We start from the raw sequence: 14,264 nt of genomic DNA on the forward strand, positions 1-14,264 counted from the left end.
CAGCTGTAGGTTTATAGATCTGGACCCCAAGATCATATCTTTGATTTCTCATGTCTCTGTCAACCACTGCCTCTGCCCCACAGCTCCCCAGCTAATCATCACTGTAGCAGTCTCTCACCAGCCTCAGTCACAACCAGAGACAAGGGAACAAATTATGTTCTCACAGAGCAGTGCCCAAGATGGCTGCTGGACACACACACATACCCATGAGGTGCTCCACACCCAACCCCTTCTCGCAGCCTCGCTCCAGCCTCCAGCCTCCAGCCTCATCAGCAGCCAGCACATTAAAACACAGTTGAGTCTGACTCAATGCTGGAGAATGATACTGAGAACCCAGTGAGAACTGCAGCAGGGACTACTAAGAAGTGAACTTTCTAAAACAGACTAACAAACACCATTTCATTGCACAAGTATGTGAGTTTCTCCCCCGATCGTGCAGAGGTCACAGAGATAAATACATATGCGCATGCATTACAGATAGGAACAAAGTAACTCAAAGGGAAAGGAAAATACCACTTAAGTCCATGGAGCCCTCACAGGAGAGTCCTGCTCACCAGCATGCAGACAGGAGGCACAGTAGTGCTGAGTAGCTGACGGCCGACAATCACCTACTTTAGTAGAGGCCCTACAGCACAACCTTGACAAATTCTTGATGTGTGGGCCTCAATTTTCTCATTTGTAAAAAGGTCATAATCCAGGTACCTACCCCACAGGATTCACTTCAAGGATTAAAGGAGATTATAGATAAAAGTAATTACAACAGTGACTGGCATAAAAAGGCAGTCAATAATTATTAGTTAAATATTTGTTGTTTTTAATAATAATACCAGAGATAAAAATCCATAACTAGAATATAAGAACATAGACAGAGAGACAGTTACACACACACACACACACACACACACACACAAATTCCCATGCTAAGAATTATTTGCTACCTCTAAATGATAATTTGTACAGACTCATTCTTACCTCTAGTAATCTGAGCAACTTTTTTGAAGATAACAATATGAACTATAACAACCACTGTTAATTTCCTATCACCTTGTTTTGAAATACTGTATCATTTTTATTGTTTTTGTGTTGTTTTGTTTTGTCTTGGTTGTGGTTATTTTGTTTCCTTTTCTCTTTAAAATAAAAATATTTTAAAAAGCAAGTGCAGTGGCTGGACTCAATTTTCTATCTCAAAGGCTGGTAGGGGAGGGACATACATAGAAGAACTGACAAAAGAAACTCTAACCCACTTCCAGGCATTGTGGTAAAAGTCTGTGAACAGGGTAGCTATGTTGACATCTCTGCCAAGCAGAGTCTGAGTTCCAAAAATGCATGAATAACAAACCTTATTCCATTTCTATATAGTGCAATGACATTTGTCCTCAGAAGCAGTTGTGTGGTTTGAGATAAAACAAACTATAGGACAACGTTTATTGCCTTTAAATTTAAGTCCCATTCATCACAGATGCCAAGCTCATTCTTTGCCTAAAGCCAGTAATAGTTTTTCTGGATAAAGTTTTCTGTGAAAACTAATAATGTCATTACCTTGCATGGTTCATCCATGAAACCAAGCTATGGCTGGAGCAAGCTGTAGTAGTTACTCAGTCCAGCCCTATTTACAAAGCATAGATCATGCTTATGAAGTCAGTAAAAAAAATCTAGAAGCTATTCATTCACATCTTAGTAACTACGTATTAAGTGTCTACTATGTTCCACATACAAGTGCTGTGACTTCACAGGAAAACAACATGGAAAAGTTTCCTCTATTAGAGTTTATTATTAGTGAGATGTTAATATGAGGAGATAATTTTTTATAAAGCTAATTTCAGACAATGATGTGACACTAGGATGAATCAGAAAGACTTTTCTGATGAAATACAACATGGAAGCGCATCCTTGCAAAGACTGCCCTTTGCACAGACTTGAATTTGGCTGTTCTGTTTATATTTATGTGGAACTTTGAGGCTGGACCACATTGACCAGTGTATCAGAAAGTCACAGCTGGGACAGATCATGAGAACTTGAACTCAACTCCATCCACCCAAATCCCTAGATCTCAAGATCCCTAGAAAAACAGATCTTGTCAAATACTTGAAAGTAGTTTGGATATTTAGGGTAAGCCACAGTTGTCGTATTGCTGGTTAACATAAAAACGGACCTGAAGACCCCTCAAAACAAAAACAAATAATATACCAAATCAGATTGTTATTATTTATGACTCTCATTGTCTCATTAAAGGTAACATGCCTTCTCTATACATTACCTGAAGAAGACGAAGGTCAAAAAGCCTGGAGAAGACAGCCCTGAGTCTGTACATGCAGTGGATATGTATTGTACACGGGTCAGCAGGGGACCGTTCTCCTTTTTGTGCCTCATCTAAATCGAATATGCTTTCAGTTTCTCAAATTTACTGATTAATTAACTCTATATTTCTTATCATGAGATGGGAATTCTAACACATGCCATAGAAAGAGTACCAGTACATGCAATAGGTGAATTTATACTAAATTCTTAAGAAGAAAACATATCTCTCATGAAATTCTGAAAATGAGATGTACAGAATTTTACACTGGTACTAAAAGAAATATAAGACCTCTTTTGATCCCCATTAGTCATCATATATTTGACACATGTCAATTTTTTATATGGTACCAACTCAACTGGAGGATGAAAATGTGAAAGCATTGCTTCCCTGGCTTCAAAGTACATATCCTGTAATCTATCACAATTGCCAGTGTTTTACTGATGCATATTGTTTTGAAGGTTATAGAGCACTTTTAAGATATTGAACTTCAGGTCCACAGACTTAGACCAGTTTTATCAAAATCCTTTGCTCATGAACTGTTACCACTGCTCCACGCGTAGTCCCTTTTATTAAGTACCCACAAATTCTCTCCTCCCACCAATTCATCATCACAACCAAACAAGGGAGTTGAGCGTCTGAGAAATAAGACAAACTTTACAATTAGTGAACATCAGATCCTGATCTGCATTCTTCCCAAACCCTTGTATTAGTTACTTTTTGTTGCAGGAACACAATACCCAAAACCCATCATTTAAAGGAGGAAAGGTTTATTTTAGCTTATACATTCAGTGGGTTGAGTCCGTAGTCAGCTGGCTCCAAAACAAACAAACAAAAATCCAAAAAAAAAAAAAAAGCAAACATGGCAGAAGGGTGTGATGGAACAAAGCCACTTAGTTATGGTGGTTTAGAAGTAATGCATGAGAACAGCGCCAGAGAGGAAGAGGCCAAAGGTCAGATACAAACCTCAAAGTCACACCTGTGCTTTATACTAAGTCCCTAGGTGGCTGTGAATCAAGTTGACAGTCCAGCTTAACTGCCACACCCCTCATCTGCTTCTTCGTATAACAATAAAAGAAAGGGTTCCTCCAATCACACAAGGAGCCACATTGATGACTGCTGCTGTGTTTGAGGGTGTAACTTAGGATACTTAGTACTAATCATAAAGCCAGAGTTGAAGGGATCACTAATTCTGGCATTTTTGAATGTGGTCATTCTAAAGAGATTTTATACAAATTCAGTACCTGCATTTGATACCATTTCCACCCATAAATTGTTATCTACAGACACACAAATATTTAAGCTAAACTCAAGTCAGATTATTTTTACTACAATTGGAGGCAGTTAAAGTATCTACAAAAAATAGTCTTCAAGAATCATTTCTTTAAAATGCCATTACTTCCTTTCTAAAGTGGCAATTTCTTGTTTTTCTAATTGCTACACATAATGTGGCATTTTGTCTTTGCAGATCAATAATTGGCCTATTATACTTTTCTTGTTCCCAGCTGTGACTGAAGCCAATTCTGTAATAACTGAAGACAAGCAGGACTTTATTTAACCTACAAATAATAACAATTAAAAATGACTACATTTTTGCAGATATCTAATTTCTATTTCTCTGTCTGAAATGATTCCCCTATTATTTTCCCCTATTATTAATTTGGTGAAGCTGTTTAACTGTATGCAAGCATTGCTCCCTAGAAGAATTAATGTTCTCTGCATTGGCTGACCAATTGGGAAAAATTGTTTTAGTCATCATAAAACAAAATTTTCCCTCATTCTATATGTTTCAAGAGGGTGGGATACTAAAGTAAAAGAAAAGAAATGCTCCTATAGTGTGAATGTTTACAAGGAAAATAAACCTGGCTTCCGTTCGGATTCTTCTGATACCACCAGTAAGGTGGGCAGAGGCCTTGTATACAAGGAAGGCTCCCTTGACAGGGTCATCACTCACAGGGGTACTGGTAATAGATGAATTGGTGTCATTTTCCTCAAAAAGATAAAAGCATAAAAGCTCAATGTTAAAATATATTCATTGCAGTCATAGGCTTAACGGGAAATGAAATTCTATAAATGGATAGGTTGACTATAGAAAAGAAACATGATTGATGTCACCATAAGGTGAAGTTATGGCTAATTAAGATGAAAAGGAGAGAGAAACTGTGGCCTATGAAGCCACCAAGGACAGTCAGAAAAATAGAGTCATGATACAAAGTGCTCAATCTATGGAGTCCGCTAAAGCAGGTCTAAATTCTAGCTCAGCCACCCTCTGGCTACAATGCCCTGTAGCAAGACAAAAATACCAAAAGCTCAGTGTCTGTTACATAACACTTGGGAGGGTGTGGTCTCCCTTTCTCCTCTCCCTATTTACGTTTTTATGAGGCTCCTTGGTGCAACTCCACTATTACCAAGATTTATCTTATTTTTCATGATGTTCATGTGTATGAACCATAAACCAGTAAGTACAGAATTTGCAATCCTATAAGTGATCTATTTTTCATTAAATCAGTCTAATCAACCCTATTAAAATCCAAAGAAGTTTTAAAAATGCAACTTACCTGAGTGTGTCAGAGCAACTATATGATGCTTTCTGTTCAATACTGCTGTCTGCTTACAAGGCATATGTCAAGCTCTACCTCACAAACATCCCATTAACTCTTCCTCGCAAAGAGCCATCTCAGAATATCTACCAGATGAAACTCCTGTGTCTACTTTGTATCCAACAAAGCCTTGACCTACTGGGTTTTAGAATATTGTAAACCAGACCACTCTTGCTGCTAATTCTCTTGGCTGGGATCGGAAAATTTAGTTTGCTATGTTTGCCATAACAAAGTACCAAAAGCTTGGTAATCGAACAGAAACTTTTTATCTCTCAGTTCTATGTGTTATATGTCTGAAATCATGGTGTTGACAGGGTCAGTCCTTCCACAGGCTATGAAGGAAGGATCTGTTCCAGGCCTTAGTCTTTGGGTCAAAAATAGTTGTTCACCTATGTCTTCATATCAGTTTCTGGATATGCCTGGGTCATATCAGTCATGCCTGGTTATAAGAGCAACAGTCATCCTAACGACCTCATTTTAAATGACCTTCATTACTGCTATGTAGACACTATTTCCAAAAAGTTATTTTCTGAGATACGAGAAGTAGGATTTCAGTACCTTTTTTAGGTGGGCACAATGCAGCCCAGAATAGATGCAAAAAGCACAATACATAAAAGATACAAATTGATGAACTGGACTTCATCAAAATTATAAATTTTTGCTCCTCAAAAGACAGTGTTAAGAAAATAAAAAGTACTGTTGGGAATGCAGCTTAACGGTAGAGTTCTTGCTGAGCATATATAAGGCCCTGAGTTTAATTCCCAGCACTACAAAAAGTAAAAATAACAAAAAAAGCAATCTCAGGCTACAAGAAAATATTTTCAAATCATATGGCTGATAAAGGACTTGTATCTTATATATTCAAAGACTCAAAGTTCAATAATAAATTTACAATTTTTAAAGAAGCAAAGGATTTGAAGTTATTATACCAAAGAAGATGCATGAGTGGCAAATAATCACATGAAAGCTGATCAACAGATGTTACAAAAATACAAATTAAAGTCGCAATGAGATACCACTATTCACTTTTTAGAATGGCTAAAATTAAGAAGACTGACAATGCCAAGAACTGACAAGGGTATGGAACAACTAAAATTCTCATACCCTGCTGGTAGGAACAGCAAATGGTTTAAGTTTGGAGAAACATTTACTTACTCCATTTTTATGCATTTATTCTAGAGAAGTGAAAGTTAACATCCACACAAAGATTTGCATATGGATTTTCTTTGCAACTTTATTTATGATAGCCCGAAACTGAAAACCCAAATGCCCACCAGTAGTGAATGAATTAAAATACCGTGGCATATAGTTGTGTAATGGAATAGTACTCTACAATGGAAAGAGAGAACCACTGCTATGTGTAACATGGGCAACTTCTTAAGAAGTTACAGTATACTATTAGAAAGAAGCCTGCTAAAAGAGAGTACACACAGCATGAGCATGGAAGTAAAATGTGAGAAAATGAAAAATAATGTACGGTGCTAGAAAGCAGAAGATTCGTTGTCTGAGACGAGCACATGAGAGTGAGGTGCCTGAGAAAGGCTTCTGAGGAAAGCTTCTGAGGTGACTGCCATGTTCTTTACCTTAAATACAAAAATGGTCTAGCACATGTGTATGTCAATACTTGCACACTTTGTGAGAAATTTATTTACATAAACCCAGTAAAATTAATTTTAAAATATTTATTTCACGTTCAGATGGCCTATGGTTTCAAGTCCTAGCCCTCCTTCTTTCTGGCTTTGCTATCTTAGGCAAGTTATCTTCGAGTTTCACATTTTCCAGTTGAAAAATGATAGTTCATAACATTTATTTCACAGGGTTCTTGTGAATATCAGCTGATAACTAATTTGGTGCCTGCAACATGGAGATACTTGGTAAATTATAGCTGTGAGTAATGAAACAATAATAAAGCCACTCAACCTTACTTCCTAATTTCTTATAAAACTAATTTGAAGCCACAATGTACAACCCATATTTTTAAAATACAGAGAGCTGACTCTTCTCTACTTTTTCCTTCAGTGCTTTAGACAGCGCCCATGTAAATGAATTTCGTTAAATTAAAAGTGCAGTAGCAGAAAGTCAAAGGGAGCTCACTGCTAATCTAAAATATTTTCAAATGTGAGTTGGAACCTTTCTGCTAGAAAACATAATGGGTTTCACAGTCATAAAATCTCAGCAAAATTACACTCCTTTCCACACATACCTGAGCCTGCCTCAACTGTAACTGACAATATCCCATTTCCAGTTTTTATTTTATTTTATTTTAAAAATAAAAGGAGGAAAACATTAACAGACAGAAAACCTTTTACAAAATAGCAACAGAACAGTACAGACAATAGAGAGTTACAAACAAAGTGGTAGGAAATTAACAATGCTTGTTGTATTACATATTGATATCTTCAAAGTGGTTTCTCATGAAAACAGATAGAGACATGCAATATTGATCAATCAAGGAGTCATTGACAGTTTCAGCAAAGAAATAGGAGACAGTAGAATAACTCTGTTAACTATCCTGTATATACATACAAACATACAAAATTTCTCCTTCTTTCCCTTCTCTTTCCCCACATTGTTTCACTAGTGTAAATCCAGTTTCTAAAAATACACACACATAATTGAAAAATTTCATCCTAAAGGTTTCTTTTGTAAATATGAGGTTCAGTTTAGACCCTCAATCGGGAAAACAAAGAAAGCACTAACAAATTGTCCCCTGCCTATCATGCAAGAAGGAGACTCTGGGGTTGTGCACAAAGCAGACTGGCCTGGTGGCAGCCTCACTTTTTTGTGGCGGAAGACTACATCTAGAAAAATGCCCCAATGCACCACAAAACTACCGAAAGGGCAAGACCAAAAAGCACTGTGTTTTGCTGAGTCTTTGAAAAACGAAACAAAATAAATTCATAGGCAAAAGGTATTAAACATCAAGTCAGTAAGAAGATAGTTTAAAAACATTTAAAAGCTAAACAAGATTAAACCTTGGCCAAGGAGACACTCTTAGAACAAATATAACTTCTGTGTTCAAAATGTTTTTCAAATAATTTTTTTTAAAAGAGAGATAAGATTCATCTATTTTTTGTAGTATTTTCTTTGCCTCAATTGCAAGGCTTTTATACGCAAATGGTCACAACTAGAGACCATACTCATAAGTGAAATAAACCAGACCCGCATGTGTAAACAATGTATTGTCTCACTAGTGTAAGAACCTGAAAAAGTGAATAAAAATTAGGAGGTATGATAGACATTGTGAAACAAAAAGAAACTGCTCAAAAGTAAAGAGCAACTAGGATGAGGGAAAAGAGAAAAGAAAGAAGGGAAAATTATGTATATATGTATATACAGGATAGCTAACATAGTTGTACTACTGACTTTTATCACTTTAATGAAAGGAACAGTTAATGATTAATTATTTGATCAATCTTGTTTTGTTTGATCAATTATTTGATCAATCTATATTTGTTTTCCTGAGTAACCACTTTGAAAATATCAATATGTAATACAACAACCATTGTTAATTTCCTGTCACCTTGTCTGTAATTCAGTATTGCTCGTTTTGTTCTTGTGCTATTTTGTAAATGGATGTCTGTTTGTTAATATGTTTTCATTTTCTATTTTTAAGATAAAAATCTCTCAAAAAAATAAAAGAGAAGAAAAGTAAAACATTTTTAACTATTCACATGTATTTCATTTCTCACATAACAGAAGTTCTTTTTTTCAAAACTTCAAGCAAAGATATTTATATTCAGTTCTGTGTAACATCATGTCTTCCTAAAAATAATTATAAAGACAGTGTAAAAACTATACAAAGTACTTGAGACAATGTTAAACTAATAAAGCACAAAAATATACAGTTGTAGTATAGTTTTAGGACCATAAAATGTAAAAATGCAGTAACAAAAAATTGAAGACAACATGCAAAAATAAAAATCATTTCTCCTTTTGAAATGGTTAGTATTATAGTTAGTGATTTTTCTTTGAGAAGTTGTCTTTAATACTATTACTATGTTCTTCTTTTAAAATTAAAACCTTAAAAAAAAGCTATAACGCTAGGAAATGGTTGTATATGCCTGTAACTACAGCTACTTGGGAGTCTGAGGAGAATCACAAGCTCAAGACATCATTTTACAGTGATCCATGCATAGCCATGTTTACAGCAGCATAATTCATAATAGCTAAATCTTGGAAGTGACCTATCTGTCCATAAGCAGATAAGTGGGAAAAGAAAATGTGGTATTTATACACAATGGAGTACCACTGGGCCATAAAGAAGGATACACTTGAGTTATCTGTAGGAAAATGGGTGCGCCTTGAGACTATAATGTTAAGAGAAATAAATTAGACACACAACCTTAAATATTGCATTGTTTCTCATATATGGAAAACTGAAGATATAATAAAGAGCAAAATAAAAGATAATAAGAAGTAGGAAGAGAAATCTTTTTAAAATGAGGAGATCAAAGGATGAAGGGAGGATGACAGGAAGGGAGGAAAAGGGATGAAACAGGAACTGAGATGTGTTATGTACATGTTCCAACTTCCCATAAGCAAGGCAATCACTATATAATGCAAACATGTTCTAATAAAAAATAAAAACTGAAAAAAAAAAAAAAAAACCCGAAAAACAAGTTCAAGCCCAACCTGGTCACCTAGTGAGACTGTTTCAAAAAGAAGAGAAACAAACAAAAAGGGTTGAGGATGTAGCACAGAGCTCCCTGGGTTCAATGCCTGGAACCACCAAAAACAAAAACAAAACTATACAGTCAAAAAAAGAACAACAAAAATCTTCTAGTACAACCTGACTCAAAATATCACGGCATTACAGCAGCTGTTTCTGAGAAAATGACACCATTTTAATACCCATAAATCTGGTTTACTTAAGAACAAACACCCTCACAAAATTTTAATTATAATTGTCTTTAAAAAATAAAGTCCTTTTTTAACTCTGAGATTGCAAAGAACCCATTTATTCCTATCACATATTTTCCAAAGTCATTGACAGAGACAAGGTTTCCAGTTCTGCACAGAAATCTCAGTTACAGTGTGGTATGTTGTTTAATCCCTAGTTTTCTAAGTGCATCTATTTAAAACATTCAAGGCAAACAGGCCTTGCTATGCAAATGACAAAAAGTAGGGTATCAAATGTTGAGCTGACATATTAATTGTGGCCTTCTAGTTTGTAGCCAGTCATAAGTGATAATGCTTAAATAATGGTTTCCAGTATGCTCAAGTTTAGCTCTGTAAGTACAAGCTTCACTATATGCAAAGCCAATAAAGTTATTTAAGACCTCTCCTTTTCTGAATAATAACACAGTCTCACAGTTACACATCGGTTTGAATCTGGAAAGGTTTTGTCTAGCAATATTGCCTAGCCCGCTCACCAAGCCTCACTTTCTTCCTACGCAAAACAGACATAAAACCAGTATCTTGCAAAAGGCAATACTTAGTTTTTAACTAAGGGCAGACAGCTTTCCAGTTCACTGTCTAAATGCTTTGATAGAGAGTAAAATGAAAGGGAGCCAGAGTTCAAATTAGATATATATTTCACATGTATAGGAAAACCAGATTAAAAATGAAATAAAAACCTAATTTCTAAATGATCTTAATCACAAATCAGATTGGAGGCCAGAAAATGGTTCACTACTTGAGAGAATACCATTTAACTGATGCTGAAAACACCAAATCTGCATGGTTCATTGACTGAGATGGCCTTGAAGTGAAGATGACGTCGGGTACTTTCTAACCCACCTCGCCATGAAACTCCATGTGATCTTACATGTGTTAAGTTGCTTGGTCTGTAAGATATCACTGTCTAAATGCAAGAAGTAACCCTAAGTAAACAAAAACCACGTGGAGGATGTACTGCTGAAAACCAATTTAGAGAAGTGACTAATGTTTTTTTCAAATGTATTTGTATGTCCTTGACTAAGTCATGTGTTGCTCTTAATCACATGGTTTGAGTCAACTGTTTTCATTTTTTTAAGTTTTTTTTTTATTAGTTTATACTTGGTAATGTAACAACCGCATTGATCTTGGGGAAATGGTACCCATAACATATCAAATCTTAATCATTTTATTTTCCCTTCTCCTCCCTGTCCTCTTATCTGCTCCATCTCAGTCAACCTCACCAATGACTTTAATGCTAAATAGTTAAACTGCTGCTTTATATCTCTAGAGGTTAAGGGACTGAAGATAATCAATGCTTGAAATAAAACAAGCAGGAGACCTAGGAAAACTTCTATGATTTTTCACATTTCTTCTCACCTCTAGACAAGTATTTTGACCTCTTAAATATTAGGATGCCATAATGAAAATATTGAATTTTCATATGCATATTTTGCAACCTAGAAAATTAAATCTTCTTTATCAGAAAAAAGAGAAAAAGTTAATAAAGAGAAATGACAAGCTAAGGGAAATGCAAAACACAAACCACAAAGACCCAGGACTAATACTTTTAGCATACAAGGAACTCTTGAGTAGAAATATAGGTAAATATGTGAATAGTGAACTCACAAAATAAAAATTATAATGATCATTGATGTGTTCAGTCCCACAGATGGTAACTAGAAATGTACACCTACAGCAAGGCAGTATTGGGGTCTCCTGTTACACATAAAATATTAATGATAAGCATGAAAACTAGAGAACAGTTTTTAACACATATAAAGAATTATTTGAAATTTTTCATACTTTAATTTCCCACTAAAGGAATTTAAACCCTTTGAAAGAGAGTAAATCTGAAAGGAAGCCAGAGTCCAAATTAGAAATAGATTTCACACATAGAAGTAATTTCTTTATCTGAAAGAGAAAAGTGAAAGTACATACCATATAAAGAAGTGTGTTCAAATATGAGATGTGACCATGAAATATGAATGTTTACATTGAAAAAGCATTTGTTTTAATAAAAGATACACTGCTATTAGTCTCCCTCAAGACACTCCCCTTCGCTTCAACTATACTTATCCCATTATTCTTGCCACTACCTGAAGCCCTGTTTTGTGTCTTTACCTGAACTGTGGTGGCTGTCCCAACATCCTCCATCAATTTAAAACTTTTACCTTCCATGGCCATTTTGACTTTGGTGAAGAGCCAAAGTCTCTTGGTGCCACGTCCAGTGAATATGGTGGATGAAGACATGCTGTCATTTTTTATTTGATAGAAATCTCCATAAACATTTTGAATCACTTTAGGACACTGAGGCAGTCATGAATAAACCACACAGGAGAGAATTTCCAAAACGCCTTTGAAAAATGGCAAAAACCACTTGAAGCAAGGAGGAGTGTCCTGAGGGAGATTAATGGACTGTGTTTTACTGTAATATTTTATTTTTGTATTTAAACATTCACTGTATTTTGTGTTCATACCACATAAGTACCATTGCTTATAAACTAAAAAATGAAAACAATCTAAGTGTTCTTGAATAGTAAATGACTATTTAATAATGGTTCAGGCATCAAGTAGATATTATGCAACTATTAGGATGATGAATTATGAGCAATTATCAATAAAATAAATAAAAACATTTTAAAGAACAATGTATATACAGTCTAATCCCAGAGCTATCACAAAGAAATGAGTTATTTAAAGAGAACAGTTAGAGGGTTGGGGATACAGCTCAGCAGCACAAGTGCCTGCCTAGCAAGCGCAAGGTCATGAGTTTGATTCCCAGTATGAAAAATACTCTACATGAAAAATTTCACAGTAGTTCTCTGGGTGATAAGATTTTGACTGTTTCAAATTTTTATGTCTTCCAAAAATAAAATGAAAGAATAGCGGGACGATTAAGGATATACTCTCAGGTCAGCTCACCTGGGTTCAAATCCTACCTTCAATACTTACAAGGTGGGTAACCCTTTTCAGGTTATGTAATCTTCCATGTCTTTGCTTCTTTCTTGTAACATGCAGATAATCACATGGTCTATCAAATACTTTGACATTAACAAAGATGCCAAGAGATCTCAGTGGGAAAATACAGTTGACCGTCCACATCTGTGGCTTCAGTCTATAGAGGTGGCTTCAATCAACCACGGATGGAAAACATTTTTTTAAAAAAATTCCATCTTAAAGGGGCTGGTAATAGCCCTGTAATCCTAGCACTCTGAGAGGCTGAGGAAGGAGAACCACAAGTTTAAGTCCACCATGGGCAATTTAGCACCTTAGTGAAATCCAATCTCGAAATTGATTTGTGATATAGCTCTGTGAGAAGGCTGTGGGTTCGACCCCCAGTACTAGAAAAAAAAAAAAAAACTATCTGTTCTGGACACTATACAGACTTTTTCTTGTTATTATTCCCTAAACTACAGCCTATCATTTACATGCCATTTACATGATATTAAATATTATAAATAATCGAGAAGTGACTTGAAGTATAGAAGAGGATATGCACAACTTATATGTGCATACAAAGTACTCAAGCATCCATGGGTTTTGCTACTGCTGGGGTTCCTGGAGCAAATCTCCCTCGAATACATACAGAAGGATGACCATAATAATCATTCAAATAAACAGTGCTGGGGCAAATGTATATCTACACATAAAACTAAAAAGCTGGACATTATACACAAAAATTACCTCAAGATGGAACATAGACCTAACCAAAAAATCTCTATGACTTTGGATGGTTTCTTAGATATGATGCAAAAAACATAATTAACACAATCTTGATAAATGGGTCTATACCAAGCTAAAATCCTTTGTGCATCAAAGGATATCATCAAGAAAATAAAAACAACATAGAATAAGAAAACATTATATTTGCAAATCATGTACTTGATAAGGGATTAGTACCTAGAATACATAAAGAAGTCTTATAACATAACTAAATTTTTAAAAATTTACAAAAGACCTGAATACATATTTCTCCAAAGAGAATTTTCCAGTCATGATAAATAAGCACATGAAAAGATATTCAATATCATTATCCACTTACAAAATGCAAATCAAACTCTCTGGGCTGGAGTGCACACTAAAGTTTGTCTTCCCTCCATAGCCCCCAGCCATCCTAGCTCTTTTATGTACTGTCAAAGAGCTTTCTAAGAAGACTGAGAAAAGGGTATGTGCCAAAAGCCATTAGGGTACTAAAGTATAAAGAAGCCAAAAAACAAAATCCCTTTCCCTAAAATACTCTAGTTGGGCAAGAAGACAAAAAGAATGCAAATGACATCAGAACTACATGGCAAGTGACTTAAGTGAGGTCTATACTGGGAGCTCTGGGCCAGAAAGAGGAAAGCACATGTCTGCACAGAAAGCATGTACAGGTTTCAGTAGGGAATATTTTCAGAGTCTCAGTTTTAAAGAATGAAGAGAAATCAAAAGAGAAACATGGCTAGGACTGTTTGGGAAATACAAGTTCTTCAGGATGGCTATAGCTCAGA

The 14,264-nt window shown here is 35.4% G+C and overlaps 1 protein-coding gene across 1 annotated transcript in view; it reads right to left on the bottom strand.

Moving 5' to 3' along the window:
- Nucleotides 1-14,264, bottom strand: part of Pde1c (phosphodiesterase 1C, calmodulin-dependent 70kDa) — a gene marked incomplete in the record, with an annotated part of 467,041 nt that overhangs the window by 202,231 nt on the left and 250,546 nt on the right.

The sequence above is a fragment of the Chinchilla lanigera genome, unplaced genomic scaffold (genome assembly GCF_000276665.1).
Source record: "Chinchilla lanigera isolate Chin_1 unplaced genomic scaffold, ChiLan1.0 scaffold00009, whole genome shotgun sequence".
In the NCBI taxonomy this organism is placed as follows: Eukaryota; Metazoa; Chordata; class Mammalia; order Rodentia; family Chinchillidae; genus Chinchilla; species Chinchilla lanigera.